This window comes from Triticum dicoccoides, chromosome 6B (genome assembly GCF_002162155.2).
Source record: "Triticum dicoccoides isolate Atlit2015 ecotype Zavitan chromosome 6B, WEW_v2.0, whole genome shotgun sequence".
Lineage (NCBI taxonomy): Eukaryota > Viridiplantae > Streptophyta > Magnoliopsida > Poales > Poaceae > Triticum > Triticum dicoccoides.
Window position 1 is genome coordinate 35545765 of NC_041391.1, and position 22207 is coordinate 35567971.

Below are 22207 nucleotides of genomic sequence, written 5' to 3' on the forward strand. Positions count from 1 at the left end.
TCAAATCTTTTTTATGGGATGTCCTAAAGTTCCTCCACCAAATTGTAATACAGAATCGTCCCCAAAGATTTCGGTCAGAGCTGGCATATGCCAAACATGAATACCACCTGAAGCTACCGGTATAACACCTGGCATGGATACCCTGAGTGAAAAAGATACCGCGAGCACAATCTTTTTCAATAAAATCATCGCGCAATAAATCAACAAAGCCTAAAGTCATTTCGCGTTCCCCTTCTAACTTACCTACTACTGTACCGGAGTGGATATGATCTCCCCCAGACATACGCAATGCTTTAGCTAATACGCGGAAATGCATACCATGATTTTTCTGTCTATCAATAACTGCATGCATTGCACGGTGAATGTGAAGAAGTAGGCCATTGTCGCGGCAATAATGAGCCAAAGTAGTATTTGCGGTGAATCCCCCAGTTAAGTAGTCATGCATTACAATAGGAACCCCTAATTCTCTTGCAAATACATCTCTCTTAATCATTTCTTCACATGTACCCGCAGTCGCATTCAAGTAATGCCCCTTGATTTCACCGGTTTCGGCCTGTGATTTATAAATAGCTTCGGCACAAAAGACAAAAGGGTCTCTCCAGCGCATAAATGGTTGTGAGTTTACGTTTTCATCATCTTTGGTAAAATCAAGTCCACCACGTAGACACTCATAACACGCTCTACCATAATTTTTTGCAGATAATCCCAATTTTGGTTTAATAGTACATCCCAATAAAGGACGACCATACTTGTTCAACTTATCTCTTTCAACTTGGATACCATGAGGCGGGCCTTGGAAAGTTTTTGAATAAGTAGGGGGAATTCGTAGATCCTCCAAACGTAGAGCACGTAGGGCTTTGAAACCAAATACGTTACCTACAATGGAAGTAAACATGTTAGTAACGGAACCCTCTTCAAATAGGTCTAATGGATAAGCTACATAACAGATCCATTGGCTGTCTTCCCCAGCAACAGGCTCGATGTGATAGCATCGTCCTTTGTAACAATCAAGACTGGTAAGTCCATCAGTCCAAACAGTTGTCCATGTACCAGTAGAAGATTCGGCAGCTACTGCAGCCCCTGCTTCTTCGGGCGGAACCCCAGGCTGAGGACTTACTCGGAATGCTACCAAGATATCAGTATCCTTAGTTTCATACTCTAGGGTGTAGTAAGTCAATTTATAATCTTTAACACCAGCTTTAAATCCAACACCTGCTTTAGTTTCTGTTTGTGGTGACATAAGTCCCTCCCTATAACTCTTGAATTAAGAATTCTCACAATAACAGGGTCTACTCGATGTTAATTAGGCGTAAATGAAACTTTAGCAAAAATCTCGTAAAACAAAAAGGATATTCAATTAATATAATATCAACTCATTAGAGAAAATAGAGTAGGCACAGATCCTCCACAAAAGGCAAAATGTATATGAAAAAAAGATTGATTGAACTTTCCAACGGACTCATTCCATGAGTAAACGACTGAATGGGATTCGCTTGGGCAACGAAATCAAGTCCTGTTCCCCTTTTCTCTCTTATTGAATTAAATAATTCATTTCCTTTTTACTTTTGGATTTTTTTGATTTGATTTGGCATTATTCAACAATAAAAAAAGAAAAATTTCTACAAATTCCTTTTTTTAATTATGTGATAATTATGAGAACCAATCCTACTACTTCTCCTCCCGGGGCTTCCACAATTGAAGAAAAAAATACAGGTCGTATCTATCGAATTATTGGACCCGTGCTGGATGTCACTTTTCCCCCAGGCAAGTTACCTTATATTTATAACGCTTTGGTAGTCCAGAGTAGAGACACTGATGATAAGCAAATTAATGTGACTTGTGAGGTACAACAATTATTAGGAAATAATCGAGTTAGAGCTGTAGCTATGAGTGCTATGGATGGGTTGATGAGAGGAATGGAAGTGATTGACACGGGAGCTCCTCTCAGTGTTCCGGTCGGTGGAGCTACTCTTGGACGATTTTTCAACGTTCTTGGGGAGCCTGTTGACAATTTGGGTCCTGCCTTTATCGAGTTAGATAGGAAATTATCCATCTTTGAAACAGGTATTAAGGTCGTCGATCTTTTAGCTCCTTATCGACGTGGAGGAAAAATAGGACTATTTGGGGGGGGGGGGCTAGAGTAGGTAAAACAGTACTGATCATGGAATTAATCAATAACATTGCTAAAGCTCATGGGGGCGTATCCGTATTCGGTGGAGTAGGGGAACAGACTCGTGAAGGAAATGATCTTTATATGGAAATGAAGGAATCCGGAGTAATTAATGAAAACAATATTGAGGAATCAAAGGTAGCTCTAGTCTATGGCCAAATGAATGAACCACCGGGAGCTCGTATGAGAGTTGGTTTAACTGCCCTAACTATGGCGGAATATTTCCGAGATGTTAATTAGCAAGACGTGCTTTTATTTATCGATAATATCTTTCGTTTTGTTCAAGCAGGATCAGAGGTATCTGCTTTATTAGGGAGAATGCCCTCCGTAGTGGGTTATCAACCTACTCTTAGTACAGAAATGGGTTCTTTGCAAGAAATAATTGCTTCTACTAAAAAGGAATCTATAACTTCGATTCAAGCAGTTTATGTACCTGCAGACGATTTGACCGACCCTGCCCCTGCCACAACATTTGCACATTTGGATGCTACTACCATACTTTCCATAGGATTAGCTTCCAAGGGTATTTATCCAGCAGTAGATCCTTTAGATTCAACCTCGACTATGTTACAGCCTCGGATCGTTGGCAACGAACATTATGAAACTGCGCAAAGAGTTAAGGAAACTTTACAACGTTACAAAGAACTTCAGGACATTATTGCAATTCTTGGCTTGGATGAATTATCGGAAGAGGATTGTTTAACTGTAGCAAGAGCAAGAAAAATTGAGCGTTTCTTATCACAACCGTTCTTTGTGGCAGAAGTTTTTACTGGTTATCTAGGAAAGTATGTTGCTCTTGCGGAAACTATTAGGGGATTTCAACTAATCCTTTCCGGAGAATTAGACGGCCTACCTGAACAGGCTTTTTATTTGGTGGGTAACATCGATGAAGCTAGCACGAAAGCTATAACCTTAGAACAGGAGAACAAATCACAGAAATGAAATTAAATCTTTATGTACTGACTCCTAAGCGAATTATTTGGGATTGTGAGGTGAAAGAAATCATTTTATCCACTAATAGTGGCCAAATTGGCGTATTACCAAACCACGCCCCCATTAACACAGCAGTAGATATGGGTCCTTTGAGAATACGCCTCCTCAACGACCAATGGTTAACAACGGTTCTGTGGAGCGTTTTTGCGAGAATAGTTAATAATGAGATCATCATTTTAGGAAATGATGCGGAACTGGGTAGTGATATTGATCCGGAAGAAGCTCAAAAGGCACTTGGAATAGCCGAAGCTAACTTGAGTAAAGCTGAGGGTACGAAAGATTTGGTTGAAGCGAAGCTCACTCTCAGACGAGCTAGGATACGAATCGAGGCTGTCAATTGGATTCCCCCATCCAATTAAAGACAATCCAGTGGTTTATAGTTGATACAAAGAAAAAGGGAACAGGGGTAGAAAAAGTTATTAGATAGCGAAGCGAAGTAAGTCCAATGCTATCTAGTAATTTTTCTACCTACTTACCTACTATTGGATTTGAACCAATGACTCCCGCCGTATGAAAGCAATACTCTAACCACTGAGTTAAGTAGGCAATTTATCACCACAAAGGAAGACCCATTACTTCGATCGATTATCTCGATCGAAGTACGAAGGTCAGAATAAATAGAATAATGATCAATGGAAAAAAGAAAAAATCCTTTAGCTAGATAAGGGGCGGATGTAGCCAAGTGGATCAAGGCAGTGGATTGTGAATCCACCATGCGCGGGTTCAATTCCCGTCGTTCGCCCATCGCATTATTGCAAATTCCAAAAATGCAATTTTCCATATTCCTAGTTACGTATTTACTTACGGCGATGAAGAATAAAACTATCGCTATATTTTTTCCTTTTCCTAGTTCTTCTTCCAAGCGCAGGATAACCCCAAGGGGTTGTGGTTTTTTTTCTACCAATGGGAGCTTTCCCTTCACCGCCCCCATGGTTGTGGTCCACAGGGTTCATAACTACCCCTCTTACTACGGGGCGTTTAACTAGCCAACACTTAGATCCGGCTCTACCCAAACTTTTTTGGTTCACCCCAACATTACCCACTTGTCCGACTGTTGCTAAGCAGTTTTGGGATACTAAACGGACCTCCCCAGATGGTAATCTTAAAGTGGCCGATTTACCCTCTTTTGCAATGAGTTTCGCTACAACACCTGCTACTCTAGCTAATTGCCCACCCCTTCCACATGTGATTTCTGTTATGCATGGCCGTGCCTAAGGGCATATCGGTTGAAGTAGATTCATCTTTTCCCTCAAAAAACCCCTTCCCAAACTGTACAAGCTTCTTCCAAAGCATACGGCTTTCTAGATGTATATGACGATCTCTAGACAGATGGATCTTATACGAATCATATGATGAAGTACCACATGAGTGGATATATAGGAAAGGAATCCAAATCTGCCGAATCGCTCATGTTATGATCTTCTACATCCTAGGTCCCTGCGTTCCGTCATCTGGCTTATGTTATTCATGTAGCATTCAGATCGAATGACTCTATGAAATTACGTCGATACTTCCACATATTATGGGTAACGTAGGAGACATCCCTATTTTCCCCCGGGGGTCTTAATTACCACTTCTTAGCTTTTCAATTTGCCTCTGACCATCAAATTAAATGTGAATAACCCGTCCTCCTCTCTTTGAAACAAGGGGCGCTTCCGGTTCTGTGAGTGCTTCAAACAATTTTGTCTTCTCCATATTACCATATCTCTAGAGCCAATAATTTTCTATGAGGAACTACTAAACTCAACCACTTGCTGCCGTTACTCAACAGTTTTCTATTGAAGTCTATCCCGTAGAGGTAGTCAAATTGGATCAGTGATCGATTTATAGGTTTCGTCGTAAACCTAATTGGTTACTTCCAATTACGTAAATCAATAGTTCAAACCGCACTCAAAGGTAGGGCATTTCCCATTGATATAGGAACTTTTGTACCAGAAATAATAGTATCTCCAATTATAGCCCCTCTGGGATGTAAAATATATCTCTTCTCACCATCCCCATAGTGTATGAGACAAATGTATGCATTTCGATTAGGGTCGTATGCTATGGTTACGATTCTACCAGATATGTCTTTTTGATTCCGTCGAAAATCTATTTTATGGTATAGGCGCTTATGACCTCCACCCCTATGCCTTGCGGTAATGATTCCTCTGGAATTACGACCTTTACCACAACGGTGCCGTCCATGGATCAAATTATTTCGTGGATTGGATTTCACTTGCCTGTCTACGGTTCCCTTGCATGTGCTCGGGATAGGTGTTTTGTATAAATGTTTCGCCGTATTATTAAGTATTCTCCTTTAGTTTTTTTCTCTATCTAGAAGTGGAATAGAATAACCCGGTTGAAGGGTAATGATCATACGTCTGTAATGCATTGTATGGCCCAGAATAGGTCCTATTCTTCTACCTTTTCCAGGTAGTCGATGGCTATTCACAGCTACCACCTTAACACCAAAGAAGAGTTCGACCCAATGCTTTATTTCTGTCTTAGTGAATCCCGATTCGACATTAAAAGTATATTGATTCTTTCCCAATAAACGAAGACTTTTTTCTGTAAATACTGCGTATTTGATTCCATCCATAAATCGACTTTCCCTCCTAAGTCCTGGTATTAACTACCGCTCGGAATTAGATCATAAGGGAATTTCTATCTACACTGGGACTATAATATCAGATTAGGGAGGGAGATCGGAATTAGCAATTGATAAAAAATAAAAGGATATGGGCTCGCGTGAGTAGAAAACAAAAGATATCTATTCTAGTTCTATCATCAGCTATGGGTTCGAATCTAAGAGAAATTCTAGATAATGTTTCCTACCCTGAAATTTTCTTGTCTTTCCCGAATGCTAAGGAGAAGAAGAGGATTGAGTCAAAAGAAAAGGCTATTTTGGACTTTTATCAACAATTTGCTTGTGTAGGTGGGGACCTGGTATTTTCGGAGTCCTTATGCGAGGAATTACAAAAGAAATTTTTTCAACAAAAATGTGAATTAGGAAGGATTGGTCGACGAAATATGAATCGGAGACTTAATCTTGATATACCTCAGAACAATACATTCTTGTTACCACGAGATGTATTGGCTGCTACGGATCATTTGATTGGAATGAAATTTGGAACGGGTATACTTGACGATGACGATATGAATCACTTGAAAAATAAACGTATTCGTTCGGTTGCGGATCTGTTACAAGATCAATTCGGATTGGCTCTTGGTCGTTTACAACATGAAGCGTGCGTGCCTGTCCCTAACGAACAGTCGGCAGGAATTTAGCTTTACCCTTCTCTATTATAGTGAGACGTAGGGAAGCCTCAAGTCAAGCCAGACGCTACATCCCTTTTTCTTCTCTAATTGTTTTAAGTGTTTTTTTTCATGCGAGCCCCAAACAAGCGGGAGGGCACAACCTCGTCTGTCTTCACGCTGTTGTTTCATTTTTTATTTCATTTATGCATCCAAATAATCTAAATAAATATATTAGAAGAACATTTTACAACAAACATTTGAAAAATTGTTAACCAAGCATTAGAAAAATGTGAAATGTGTAATTTTTTTTCTCTTGTATACAAAATATGTGTAATGTGTAAGAAAAAAGTTGGACATGTTCTTATAAAGTTTAATCCAAGCAATTAAAAAAATTAAGCAAGTATTTCAAAAATGTTGATCAAACATTTGAAAAATGTTAAGTGTGTGTAGAAATTATGTTGACCATGTATTAAAAAATATTAAACTTGTATTTTAAAATATTAATCTAAGCATTTGAGGAAAAATCTGAAACAAGTATTTCAACAATGTTAATCAAGCATTTGAAAAATATTAAACATGTATAGAAAAAAATGTTGAACATGTATTGATAAAAATGTTAAAATTGTATTCCAAAAAATGTTAATCAAGCATTTGAAATATGTTAAATGTGTATTGCAATAGTGGTGATGTTATATTAAAATAATTCAATCTTGTATTTAGAAAATGTTAATCAAGCATTTGAAAATATTAAATGTGTACATAAAAGTATTGACTATGTATTAGAAAAATGTTAATATTGTATTTAAAAAATATTAAATATGTATTAGAAAAATGCAGATATATACAAAAATTGTGTATGGAAAAACAGTGAAACCCTAGAAAAACACAAAAAATGATAAAAAATGAGAAAGAACCAAACAAAACTGAAGAAGTAAAGAAAAAAGACCGATGAAATTTAGAAACAAACAAAGAAAAACAAAGCAAAAATAAGTGAAAATAAAGAAACCGAGTAAAAGCAGAGAAATCGAGTGAAAATACATTGAAAAAACCTAGAAAATCAGTGGAATAATCGGCACTTTTCCCTTTAATTGGACGTGCCCTACTGTTTTATCACAACTTCTATAGTGAGCTAGTGGTTTGTGGCATGACCCTTCATCCTGGAGACCCGTGTTCATTTATTTATAGGGCTGTACCAATGCGCAAGATCAACAAACGAACATGGTGTGTGGTCAGACGTCTTTCCTTCGCCAAACTTCACATGACAATTGTTGTAGCCATTTGTTTCTTCCCCTAATGACCTTTATTCTCCGATAGAAGGTGATGCAATTGTTGAAGAACTGTTGACGCTTTGTGGTGCCCATCCACAATTAAAGTAGCCCAAAACTGAGTGCTGCAACAAACAAGGATGAATCGTCCATTGCGAAGTGGAACAACAACAAACATAGCTATATTTTACACGTGCACCAGTGTTCAAAGTTTTGAGCCTGCTGAATTAATGCCGCGTGATGGCAGTGCGTCTCTTGCTATAAATGTAACCACAAATGACATTTTCTTGCTACCTCTTGAGCTTGCGTTGGTTTTCCCTTGAAGAGGAAAGAGTGATGCAGCAAAGTAGCATAATTATTAACCTCAGTTTTGAGAACCAAGGTATCAATCCAGTAGGAGACGAAGCACAAGTCACCGAATACCTGCGCAAACAATCAACAACTTGCAACCAACACGATAAAGAGGTTGTCAATCCCTTCACGGCCACTCTCAAAAGTGAGATCTGATTGAGATAGATAAACGGTAAAGTAAATATTTTTGGTATTTTTGGTTTATAGATTGAAAAGTAAAGATTGCAAAATAATAGATCGAAAACTAGCAAGATGTAAACGAGATTCAATATAATGAAAAAGAGACCCAGGGGCCATAGTTTTCACCAGTGGCTTCTCTCAAGATAGCATATATTACGGTGGGTGAACAAATTACTACCGAGCAATTGATAGAAAATCGCATAATTATGATGACATCTAAGGCAATGATCATGAACATAGGCATCACGTCCATGTCAAGTAGACCGACTCCTGCCTGCATCTACTACTATTACTCCACACATCGACCACTATCCAGCATGCATCTAGAGTATTAAGTTCATAAAGAACGGAGTAACACATTAAGCAAGATGACATTATGTAGAGGAATTAACTCAATCAATATGATGAAAACCCCATCTTGTTATCCTCGATGGCAACAATACAATACGTGCCTTGCTGCCCCTACTGTCACTGGCAAAGGACATTGCAAGATTGAACACAAAGCTAAGCACATCTCCCATTGCAAGAAAGATCAATCTAGTAGGCCAAACTAAACAGATAATTCGAAGAGACTTGCAAAGATATCAAATCATGCATATAAGAATTCAGAGAAGAACCAAATAATATTCATAGATAATCTTGATCATAAATCCACAATTCATAGGATCTCGGAAAACACACCGCAAAAGAGTATTACATCGAATAGATCTCCAAGAACATCGAGGAGAACATGGTATTGAGAATGAAAGAGAGAGAAGAATACATCTAGCTAATAACTATGGACCCGAAGGTCTGTGATAAACTACTCACGCTTCATCAGAGAGGTAATGGCGTTGATATAGAAGCTTTCCGTGATCGAATCCCCCTCCACCAGGACGCCGGAAAAGGCCCCAAGATGGGATCTCTCGGGTACAGAAGGTTGCGGTGGTGGAAAAGTGGTTTTGTGGCTCCCCCTGATGTTTTTAGGGTATAAGAGTATATATAGGCAAAGGAACTAGGTCAGGGGAGCCACGAGGGGCCCACGAGGGTGGGGGGTGCGCCTACGCCCCTGGGCGTGCCCTCCTGCCTCGTGGCTTCCTCGTCGCGTCTCCGACTTCATCTCCAAGTTTTTTGGTTTGATTTCGGTCCAAGAAAGATCATCGCAAAGGTTTCAATCCGTTTGGACTCTGTTTGGTATTCCTTTTCCGCAAAACTCTAAAATAGGCAAAAAAACAAAAATTGGCACTGGCCCCTCGGTTAATAGGTTAGTCCCAAAAATAATATGAAATAGCATATTAATGCCCATTAAACATTCAAAATAGATAATATAATAGCATGGAACAATAAAAAATTATAGATACGTTGGAGACGTATCAAATCGCAATGATCCGTGCCACATCAACTTGACCGAATGTTTGAGAAACCAACTCTTCATCCCAACGACTCATAACAGGGCAATGAAATCACTTACTTTTAATAGTAAATTGCCTTCACGAGCCGTGATCACTTTCCTAGTAGGTGAGTTAGGGATCCATATTCATCATCCCAAACATTGATCCAACTACCATCACTAATCCTCCATATATGACCTCTTTTAAGTGTCTGCACCCTTGACATAATACTTTGCCATGTGAATGAGGCTCTTTTTTCGGAGCTGCATTCAAAAATGTCACAATCTAGATAATATTTGGCTTTGAGAACACGGGCACAAAGGGAATCCAGATTATCAATTAATCTCTAAGCCTGTTTTGCAAGCAGGGCTATGTTAAACAATGAATATATTGAAATCCCATTCCACCTTATTTCTTTCGCACACACAACTTCCACCACGCAAACTAGTGCATTCTCCTCTAACTAACACTGTCATCCCACCAATAATGCAACATCGCGTCTGTAATTTCTTTACAAATCTGTTTTGAAAATTTGAAAACCCACATTGAATAAGATGGTATAGCCTGTACAATTGATTTGAGTAGCACTTCCTTTCCTCCTGTTAAAAGTTGCCTTTCCTTCCATCCCATAATTCTTTTCATAACTCAATCCACCAAAAACTCTAAACCCATAGTTGATGGTAAGCCTAGATAAGTATCCGACTCGGTCATTATATTCAAACTACTGCAAATTTGTTCCTTCATCTCAACTCTAGTATTAGGTCTAAAAACACACTTGACTTGTCCACACTAACCTTCTGTCCTGAAGTGGAACAATATGATGCAAGGATTTCTTTCAAACACTCAACATTCTCAGTATTGGCCTTCATTAGGATTATAAATCATCGGCAAACAATAGATTAGTGTTGGCCAGTGCTTCCCTAAACACCTTCACTCCCTCAAGCTTCCCTTTCTCGTCAACTTTATTCAGCAAAACAGTCAATCCTTCAGTACATAACAGAAACAAATAAGGCGACAATGGATCGCCTAGTCTCAAGCCTCTAGATGGTTTAAAAGTTCATGTTTCTTCTAAGTTAAAACGTACACGGTATTCCACTATACTAACATATTGTATAACCAGTTTAACCCACTCTTCACGTAATCCCAATTTCAACAGAACACCTTCCAGAAACGGCCATTCAACCCGGTCATATACCTTATGCATGTCCATATTCACTGCCCGCAAGCCATTATGGCCATCTCTCCTATTCTTTATCGCATGAAAACTTTGATAAGCTACCAAGACATTGTCTATGATCATACGCTCATGAATAATATCACTCTGTGTTGGGCTAATAATATCTCCTAATAAAGGTTTAAGTCTTGCTGCTAGCATCTTTGAGATTACCTTGTACAGAACATTGCATAGGCTGATAAGCTGGAACTGAGTCACTTTCTCTGGAGAATTTATTTTCAGGATCAAAACTATAGCAATGTCATTCCAACCCGGTGGGATTGTACCTTAATTGACAACCTTCAACACTTGATCAACAAGATCTTCTCCAAGCATGGGCCAAAACCTCTTGTAAACTATCATGTGCAAGCCATCCGATCTTGGGGCCTTTAGATCGCCAATATCGAAAAGTGCCTTCTTGACCTCTTCAGCCGAATAAGGAGCTAACAAAGCATTATTCATCTCCCGTGGTAACATTAAGTGTGTGACCCTACGGGTTCGAGAACATGCAGACATGACCATGACTCCTCTCTGAACAATAATCAATAGCGGGACCCGGATGCCCATATTGAGTCCTACATATTCGACGAAGCTCTTTATCGGTTTCAACCACAATGTCAAGGATTTAGTTAATCCCGTATACATTTCCCTTTGTCCGGTGATATGTTACTTGGCCGAGATTCAATCGTCGATATTGCCATACCTAGTTCAATCTCGTTACCGGCAAGTCTCTTTACTGGTTCCGTAATACAAGAGCCCCGTAACTTAACACATTTGTCACATGCTTGCAAGCTATTCATGACGGTGTATTACCGAGAAGGCCCAGAGATATCTCTCCATCACACGGAGTGACGAATCCCAATCTCGATCCATGCAACCCAACAAACACTTACTAAAATACCTATAGAGCACCTTTATGATGATCCAGTTATGAAGTGACAATTGATAACCCACAAAGTATTCTTCCGGTATTCAGCAGTGGCATGATCTCATGGTCTAAGGAACATATATATACTTGACATGAAGAAAGTTGTAGCAATTAAACTAAGTGATACGATCTGATGCTAAGCTTACTATATATTGGGTCTATCCATCAAATTATTCTCCTAATGATGTGATCCCCTTATCAAATGACAAATCATATCTATGGTTAGGAATCCTTAACCATGTTTGATCAACGAGCTAGTCTAGTAGAGGCTTACTAGGGACACAATATTCGTTTATGTATCCACACATGTATTTAAGTTTCCGGTCAATACAATTGTAGCATGAATAATAAATATTTATCATGAACAAGGAAATATGATAATAACATATTTATTATTTCCGATAGGGCATATTTCCAACATCCTACGGGTCCTGGATTGCACACATTATCCCACGAGACATAAGATGATCGTGATGTCTATGGCCCAAGCAGGGTAGTTGCGGCCATTGAGGGCGAATGCCTCAAATTCTCTAGCCATCAGCTACCTATATTGGTAGACTAGAGATAATTAATTTATGATGAGTAAATAAAAAACCATCATGGTTTATGTTGTAATGAACTTTGCAAAATTAGTGAAAATTTGAAGAAGTTGGCTTGAAACTATTTGTATGAACTTCAAATTCTTAAGCATAACACTTTGTAGACAATCCCCCAAAGAAATTTCTGGAGTAGATCTAGAGCACAATCCGATGAAATCAGTAGATACTTTCACTTCAAATGCCTTATGTCATGACTTAATAAAATGTATGGGAGAGCACTTTGGCAATCATATAGGAGATCACTTTGGAAATCATAATGTCAACAATGACAACATATAGGATTAAACAGTAAAGGTAGATAATCTGCAATGTAGTAGATCTACACTCTACCACGTGATCCCAACACATCAATTTGAAGAAATCACATAGAATTTTGTATATCAATTATTGCTCGTATTAAACCAAAAGGCACAATTAAGAGGAATTGATCTTTATTTGCATGAAACTGAAAATCTCAACTATAAATAGTGAAGGTAAATAATTTCACCATGTCATGAACACGGAGATCATTTACGTAATAGTTTTGTTCTGGAGTACACATTGCTCAACACAGAGTACAATATTGAAGACACAAATACTGAGAATAACAAGATCTAAAATAGATTAATACTAATAAATATAGCACTATTTACAGGGCCAATTTGGGAAATCCCAGAAGTATTGTGCTAATATTGGCCTAGACCACTGATTCAACACGATTTGCTAATTCCTGTAAATGCATAGATCATGATGCGAAACTGGCAAAGAGATAAGGTTTTCTCTTCGTTTCTTCCAGTGGGAAACTTTTTTTACCCCGTAACCATCCTCACCGCTTTGGCAGTTGGCATTGTAGAGAATTATGCAACTCACGATATATTGATCGGGTGCAATATGCACGTATATATAAGTACAAAGAGTAGCCACGTCCTCGACTATACATGGAAGGAGGAGGGCTTGTTGTACAAGAAATACACATATGTTATCTACATCTCAACACCCCCCCCCCCGCAGTCGAAGCAGCACCATGGTCAACGCAAAGACTGGATCGGAACTCCTCAAAAGACGCTGTAGCCAAGCCCTTGGTCATGATATCAGCAAACTGTTGGGACGTAGGGACATGTAGCACGCGTACATGACCAATGTTCTTGGTGCGTCGATGATGAACCGGGTTGGCGGAGAGGTAGACCGCAGAAACATTGTCACAGTAGACAATCGTAGCCTTGTCAACCGGAGACAAGAGCTCATGCAGCAGCTGACGAAGCCAGGAACACTCGGCGACGACGTTGGCAACGGCGCGGTACTCTGCTTCAGCACTAGAGCGGGAGACAACGGGCTGCCGCTTGGACGACCAGGAGATGAGCGATGGTCCAAGGTAGACGCAATAACCAGAGGTCGAGCGGCGCGTGTCAGGGCAGCCGGCCCAATCGGCGTCAGAATAAGCCGTCATGTCCAGAGATGATGAAGCCTGAAGTGACAACCCAAGATCCAAGGTGCCACGGATATAGCGCAGAATGCGCTTGACCGCGGTCCAGTGAGCATCACGTGGAGCATGCATATGGAGGCAAACCTGCTGCACAGCGTACTGGAGCTCCGGACGAGTAAGAGTGAGGTACTGAAGAGCACCAACGATCGACCTGTAGAACGGAGCATCTGAAGCAGGAGAACCATCTATGGTGGAGAGCTTGGCCTTCGTATCGACAGGTGTGGCAGCCAGTTTGCAGTTAAGCATCCCGGCACGGTCCAGAAGCTCATGAGCATACTTCCGCTGATGAAGAAAGAAGCCATCTGCTCGACGAATAACCTCGATCCCGAGGAAATAGTGCAGAGGACCTAAATCCTTAATGGCAAACTCAGCACGAAGACGATCAGTGAGCTATCGAAGAAGAGCAGGCGAGCATGCTGTCAAGATGATGTCGTCAACATAGAGCAGTAGGTAGGCAGTAGCATCCCCCTGGTGGTAGACAAACAGTGAAGCATCGGAGCGAGTGGAGCGGAAGCCAAGTTGAGTAAGGAATGCTGCGATGCACTGGTACCAGGCGCGAGGAGCTTGCTTGAGTCCGTACAAAGACCGAGAGAGCAAACACACATGATCCGGAGAAGACTCATCAACAAATCCAGTTGGCTGCTGACAGAACACCTGTTCCTCAAGGTGACCATGAAAAAAAGCATTCGAAACATCCATCTGGTGCACATGCCATGAGCGAGAAACTGCTAGCTGAAGAACAGTCCGAATTGTGCCGGGTTTGACAACCGGGGTGAAAGTGTCGGTGAAGTCAACACCTGCTCGTTGACAAAAACCCCGTACGACCCAACGAGCCTTGTGTCGGTCGAGAGTACCATCCGGATGAAACTTGTGCTTGAACACCCACTTCCCGGTAATGACGTTGGCATGAGGAGGACGGGGGACGAGCTGCCAAGTCTGACTGCATTGCAATGCATCAAACTCCTCCTTCATCGCGACGAACCACATGGGGTCGCGAAGCACGGAACGGGCGGAGGTCGGCAAGGGTGATGGCAATGAGGAAGAGGTCGAAGCCACGCAGGTGTACACGTCCGGAGGGTAGCGAGTGCTTGGCCGATGGACGCCCAGCCGCGACCGCGTGGTAGGGCCAGCGGGTGGTGGCACAGCAGCCGCTACTGGTGATGGCGCCAAGCCTGGTTGTGAAGAGGCCGGGGCAGAAGATGGCGAGTCCGGCGAGCGAGCCGACCCAGTGGTCGGTGAAGCCGGCGAGGCCGGCGAGGTCGGTGAAGCCGGCGCGAGGCCCGGTGATGAAGCAGCCGGAGAGGCCAGCACGGGGCTTGGCGACGAAGCAGCCGGAGAGGCCGGCGCGGAGGCCGGCTCGGAGGCCGGCTCGGAGGCCGCCTCGGAGGCTGGGGAGGCTGGTGAAGCAGCGGGCAGGAGCTGGAGCGCCGCGCGTCCAGGGGGCGCCCTACGCCGGTTGGTAAAACCAGGGCGGACAGGGTCGGCCAAAGAGGGACCGGGCGCCGATGAAGTAGCCTCCTACTGTTCCTGTTTAAAAGGAAAAGACAACTCGTCGAAATAAACATGCGGGATGTGATGACACGGTGGGAAACCGGGTCATAGCATCTATAGCCCTTGGTGTTAGCCGGGTAACCGAGGAAGACACACGGAAGGGAACGAGGAGCAAGTTTATGAGGAGTGGTGGTGACAATACTAGGGTAACAGAGACAACCAAATATACGAAGACCGTCGTATGAAGGAGGAGACCCGAGGAGAAGGTGGTGAGGTGTAAAGTTCCACTGGGTGCGACATGGACGAAGGTTAATGAGGAGGGTCGCAGTAGCGAGAGCGTCAGGCCAGAAGCGGGGTGGCATGTAGGCGTGGAAGAGGAGGGTGCGGACGCAATCGTTAAGAGTGCGAAGAATGCGTTCTGCCCGACCGTTCTGCTGTGAAGTGTATGGACAGGTAAGACGAAAAACAGTGCCATGTGTGGAGAGAAGATTGCGGATGGTAGTTTTGTCGAATTCTTTCCCGTTGTCAGTTTGCAAAGCTAGAATAGGACGACCGAATTGTGTGGCTACGTAAGAGTAGAAGGCCGTAAGAGTGGCAGCAACGTCGGACTTCTTACGTAATGGAAAGGTCCACAGAAAGTGAGAAAAGTGATCCAAGATAACAAGATAATATGAAAAACCAGTGTTACTAGCAACAGGAGAGGTCCAAACATCACTATGGATTAACTCGAAAGGTAACGACGCAACTGTGGATGAAGTACTAAAGGGAAGGCGAACATGTTTGCCCAGACGGCATGCGTGACAAGAGTGCGCATCCGTTTTATTACATGTAAAAGAAAAATCCCTAATAATATGACGAAGAGCGGTGGAGCTAGGATGACCGAGACGGGCGTGCCAGAGATCAACACCGGCGGAAAGTGCAACTGGTCCAGCAGGTGAAGATGATGGAGGCTGGACGGAGTATGTATCGCCAGGACTGTCACAGCGGTGAAGAACCATCCGGGTGAGGGCGTCCTTAACAGAAAAACCAACTTCGTCAAATTCCACAGTTACACAGTTATCACGAGAAAGTTTACGAACACAAACTAGATTCTGAATAAGCTCGGGAGACACAAGAACATTATTGAGATAAAGTGGTCGAGAGTTTGAGGGAAAACTTGTGGAACCAATATGAGTGATAGGAAGACCAGCACCATTACCAACAATGATACGAGAAGAAGTGTGAATAGGAGACACGGAGGAGAGGTTACCCGGGTAAGCGGCCATGTGCGAAGATGCACCGATGTCCATGAACCAATCACCACCGCCGGAATAAGCCCCGGTCGGAGGCTGTTGATGAAGTGCAGCAAGCAGGGCTGGATCATAAGAGGCCGACGCAGGGTAGCACGAGTAGCCGGTCACGCCATTGCTAGCAGGTGGCCCGCCATAGCCAACTGGAGCAGGAGCATAGTAGGTTGATGGTGCGACCGGACCGGTTTGCTGACCGGCGAAGAAGGCCTGATGCCCGGAAGGATCGGGCCCGAGGAGGCTCGGGGGGGGGGGGGGGGGGGGGGGGGGCGGGGCACGGGCATAGTGTAGGCGTGCACAACCCCGGTCCAGGGGTTGTGGCCACCCCCCAAGGTGGCGGCGGCTGCTGTTGGACGGGCCGGCGTGCGGGTGTTGCTGCTGCTGTTGGCCTTTGCCACGGCGACGGCGCCTCTGGCGCGGCTGCTGTTGCTGCGGCTGCTGCGGCAAGTGTTGTTGAAGAGCTGCAGGAGCAGCAGGGACCGGAGGCCGCTGCTAGTACGGGGCGCCGTAGGCGCCGTTCTGCGCCGGAGTAGCCGGTGGACGGGGCGCCTGGAATGGTGCTGGGAAGCCGGGGGGGCACCCGAGGGCGGAGGGCCACCGTGTGAGTCGCCGGCGGCGAAGGCGGTGTGAACGGCACGGGAGCGAAGATGCTTCAACCGGCGTTCCTCGAGACGAAGATAAGCCACCGCCCGCTCGTAGGTAGGGTTCGCCATTGAGGCCGGCGGTGAGCGTGGAGATGAGCAACTCATCGCCCACCTTGAAGCCGATATCATTGAGCTCGTCGGAGAGGGTCTTGAGACGCATGCAGTAGTCGTCGACGGAGGAGTCGTTTTGATGACACCCGAAGAATTCCTGCTGCAGGAAGACGATCCGCTGGAGCTTGTTGTCGGTGAAGAGACCGACGATCTTGTTCCACACCGTGCATGCATCGTCCCTGTCGCGAACGACAGTGTGGAAGATGTCTTTGGACACGGTGAGGAAGAGCCACCGTATGATGGTGGCGTCGATCGCCAGCCAGTCGGCGTCGCGGTTGAGGACGAAGAGGTTGGCGGTGCCGTCGATGTGGTCCTGCAGATTATACTCACGAAAGAGGAGATTGAAGTATGTCTTCCAAGCATAGAAATTCGCCTCTTTGTGGGAGAGGATCACCGGTACGCGACGTTCAATGGGAACATCACGGATGTAGGCGGGATCGGGAAGAGTGGCGGTGGAGGAGCCGGAGGAGGAGTCGAAGGGGTTGGGCGGCTTCACCACAGGAGGGGTGGAGGCGGCGGACCGGTCGGAGACCAGGTTGGAACCCGACATGGCTAGGGTTAGGTGCGGCTAGGGTTAGGCGGCGGCCGGGGCGGGTTTTTAGGGTTTCGGGTAGATGGGAGGTGGAAGGCAGCGGGTAGCGAGGGTTTTGGGTTTTGGGAGAGTGCGGCTAGCGGCGAGGAGGCGGGTGGCTAGCGGCAGCTTGGGAGGGATCGCGAGTGGGGCGGCGGCAGGGAGCCAGCGGCGCGAGGGGAGGAGCTACGGCGATGGCGAGGGGCTCGGCGACGCGGGCGTAGGCAGGGAAGCGGCAACGGCTGGGAGGCGACGGCGACGCGCTAGGGGAGGAGGGATGGGACTAAGGCTGATACCATGTAGAGAATTATGCAACTCACGATATATTGATCGGGTGCAATATGCACGTATATATAAGTATAAAGGGTAGCCAGGTCCTCGACTATACATGGAAGGAGGAGGGCTTGTTGTACAAGAAATACACATATGTTATCTACATCTCAACAGGCATTCCGGCAAGGGATAGTGGCGCATTTCACACCTGGCCAGGGCCGCGTCACGCGAGCCTGAAGCCTGCCGCCATGGGCGAGCAAGGGAAGCCGCGCCACGTGTGCCTGAGGTCCCCGCCGACGGCTCCCCGCAGGGTGGTGGCCGCGGGCAGCCATGAGCCGCCGCCGCTGCCGTTCCTGAGGGCCCGCTTCGAGCAACCACGCCGGAGGGAGACGCGTATTTTTTTTAGAAAAGGGGGGACTCCCCGGCCTCTGCATCAGAACGATGCATACGGCCACTTAAATAAATAAAAAGGTTCAACAAAGTCATAGAGTCTTGAAATAAGATGAAGGCGAGCTCACACAGAGCCTCGACGCTAAAACAAGAAAAGGCCATCAAGCCACAACCGGCAGGCAAAATAAAGATAGAAAAACTAATTGCCTATCCTATTACATGACCGCCATCCAAACCGGTTGAAGATATCCCGCGCTACCATCTCCCAACGGACAGATCCAGTAACCAAACGCTCCCTGGCCTCCGTCGGAGTGAGTAAGGACCACATACGGATCAGCGCCGTAGCACGGAATATGACCTGCAAACAATGAATAGTAGTTATTCTGTTAAAAGCTAAATCATTTCTGCAGTTCCAAATTGCCCATAACAACGCACAAACTCCTACACGAATATGTCTAGCTGTATCGGACTCTATCCCATCCAGCCACGTTCCAAATAACGACCCGACCGAACTCGGAGGAGTAATGTTAAAGGCAATTTGCACGGTGCGCCACAGAATTCTCACCAATGGACACTCAAAGAAGAGATGCTTAATGGTCTCGTCATGATCACAGAAACTACACCTAGTAGATCCTGTCCAATTGCGCTTAACCAAGTTGTCCTTTGTTAAAATAACCTGTTTATGGACAAACCACATAAACACTTTAATTTTTAAAGGAACTTTTACTTTCCAAACATATTTGGAACTAGGAATGACAGTCGAGTTAATAACATCGATGTACATAGACTTAACAGTAAATTGTCCAGACCTAGTAAGTTTCCAACACAACTGGTCGGGCTGATGAGCTAGCTGGACTTCCATCACTCTACGCACCAGATCAAGCCAAGCTTCCCATCTATTACCAACAAGCACCCTCCGAAATTGAATATTAAGGGGAATGGACTGCATGACCGTTGCAACTAACTCATCCCGTCGCTGGACAATACGATACAGGGTTGGGTACTGTATTGCCAATGGTGTATCACCCAGCCAAGTATCCTCCCAGAACCGTGTATCATTGCCATCACCGACAATAAACTTTGTTCTATTAAAGAAGGCTGCCTTAACTCTCATAAGCCCCTTCCAAAACGGCGTAAATGAAACTTTAGCAAAAATCTCGTAAAACAAAAAGGATATTCAATTAATATAATATCAACTCATTAAAGAAAATAGAGTAGGCACAGATCCTCCTCAAAAGGAAAAATGTATATGAAAAAAAGATTGATTGAACTTTCCAACGGACTCATTCCATGAGTAAACGACTGAATGGGATTCGCTTGGGCAACGAAATCAAGTCCTGTTCCCCTTTTCTCTCTTATTGAATTAAATAATTCATTTCCTTTTTACTTTTGGATTTTTTTTGATTTGATTTGGCATTATTCAACAATAAAAAAAGAAAAATTTCGACAAATTCCTTTTTTAATTATGTGATAATTATGAGAACCAATCCTACTACTTATCCTCCCGGGGCTTCCACAATTGAAGAAAAAAATACAGGTCGTATCGATCAAATTATTGGACCCGTGCTGGATGTCACTTTTCCCCCAGGCAAGTTACCTTATATTTATAACGCTTTGGTAGTCCAGAGTAGAGACACTGACGATAAGCAAATTAATGTGGCTTGTGAGGTACAACAATTATTAGGAAATAATCGAGTTAGAGCTGTAGCTATGAGTGCTACGGACGGGTTGATGAGAGGAATGGAAGTGATTGACACGGGAGCTCCTCTCAGTGTTCCGGTCGGTGGAGCTACTCTTGGACGATTTTTCAATGTTCTTGGGGAGCCTGTTGACAATTTGGGTCCTGTAGATAGTAGTGCAACATTCCCTATTCATAGATCTGCGCCTGCCTTTATCGAGTTAGATACATAAATTATCCATCTTTGAAACAGGTATTAAGGTCGTCGATCTTTTAGCTCCTTATTGACGTGGAGGAAAAATAGGACTATTTGGGGGGGGGGGCTGGAGTAGGTAAAACAGTACTGATCATGGAATTAATCAATAACACTGCTAAAGCTCATGGGGGCGTATCCGTATTTGGTGGAGTAGGGGAACAGACTCGTGAAGGAAATGATCTTTATATGGAAATGAAGGAATCCGGAGTAATTAATGAAAACAATATTGAGGAATCAAAGGTAGCTCTAGTCTATGGCCAAATGAATGAACCACCGGGAGCTCGTATGAGAGTTGGTTTAACTGCCCTAACTATGGCGGAATATTTCTGAGATGTTAATAAGCAAGACGTGCTTTTATTTATCAATAATATCTTTCGTTTTGTTCAAGCAGGATCAGAGGTATCCGCTTTATTAGGGAGAATGCCCTCCGCAGTGGGTTATCAACCTACTCTTAGTACAGAAATGGGTTCTTTGCAAGAAATAATTGCTTCTACTAAAAAGGGATCTATAACTTCGATTCAAGCAGTTTATGTACCTGCAGACGATTTGACCGACCCTGCCCCTGCCACAACATTTGCACATTTGGATGCTACTACCGTACTTTCCATAGGATTAGCTTCCAAGGGTATTTATCCAGCAGTAGATCCTTTAGATTCAACCTCGACTATGTTACAGCCTCGGATCGTTGGCAACGAACATTATGAAACTGCGCAAAGAGTTAAGGAAACTTTACAACGTTACAAAGAACTTCAGGACATTATTGCAATTCTTGGCTTGGATGAATTATCGGAAGAGGATTGTTTAACTGTAGCAAGAGCAAGAAAAATTGAGCGTTTCTTATCACAACCGTTCTTTGTGGCAGAAGTTTTTACTGGTTATCCAGGAAAGTATGTTGCTCTTGCGGAAACTATTAGGGGATTTCAACTAATCCTTTCCGGAGAATTAGATGGCCTACGTGAACAGGCTTTTTATTTGGTGGGTAACATCGATGAAGCTAGCACGAAAGCTATAACCTTAGAAGAGGAAAACAAATCACAGAAATGAAATTAAATCTTTATGTACTGACTCCTAAGCGAATTATTTGGGATTGTGAGGTGAAAGAAATCATTTTATCCACTAATAGTGGCCAAATTGGCGTATTACCAAACCATGCCCCCATTAACACAGCAGTAGATATGGGTCCTTTGAGAATACGCCTCCTCAACGACCAATGGTTAACAGCGGTTCTGTGGAGCGGTTTTGCGAGAATAGTTAATAATGAGATCATCATTTTAGGAAATGATGCGGAACTGGGTAGTGATATTGATCCGGAAGAAGCTCAAAAGGCACTTGAAATAGCCGAAGCTAACTTGAGTAAAGCTGAGGGTACGAAAGATTTGGTTGAAGCGAAGCTCGCTCTCAGACGAGCTAGGATACGAATCGAGGCTGTCAATTGGATTCCCCCATCCAATTAAAGACAATCCAGTGGTTTATAGTTGATACAAAGAAAAAGGGAAGAGGGGTAGAAAAAGTTATTAGATAGCGAAGCGAAGTAAGTCCAATACTATCTAGTAATTTTTCTACCTACTTACCTACTATTGGATTTGAACCAATGACTCCCGCCGTATGAAAGCAATACTCTAACCACTGAGTTAAGTAGGCCATTTATCACCACAAAGGAAGACCCATTACTTCGATCGATTATCTCGATCGAAGTACGAAGGTCAGAATAAATAGAATAATGATCAATGGAAAAA

General features: G+C 43.6%; 2 pseudogenes across 1 annotated transcript; one reads left to right on the plus strand and one right to left on the minus strand.

Moving 5' to 3' along the window:
• Positions 1 to 1353, minus strand: LOC119320653 (annotated as a pseudogene). Its single transcript, XR_005155046.1, has one exon. The product of XR_005155046.1 is annotated as a ribulose bisphosphate carboxylase large chain-like (transcript).
• Positions 1354 to 1715: 362 nt separating this feature from the next.
• LOC119322487 lies at positions 1716 to 21515 on the plus strand (annotated as a pseudogene).
• Positions 21516 to 22207: the final 692 nt, after the last annotated feature.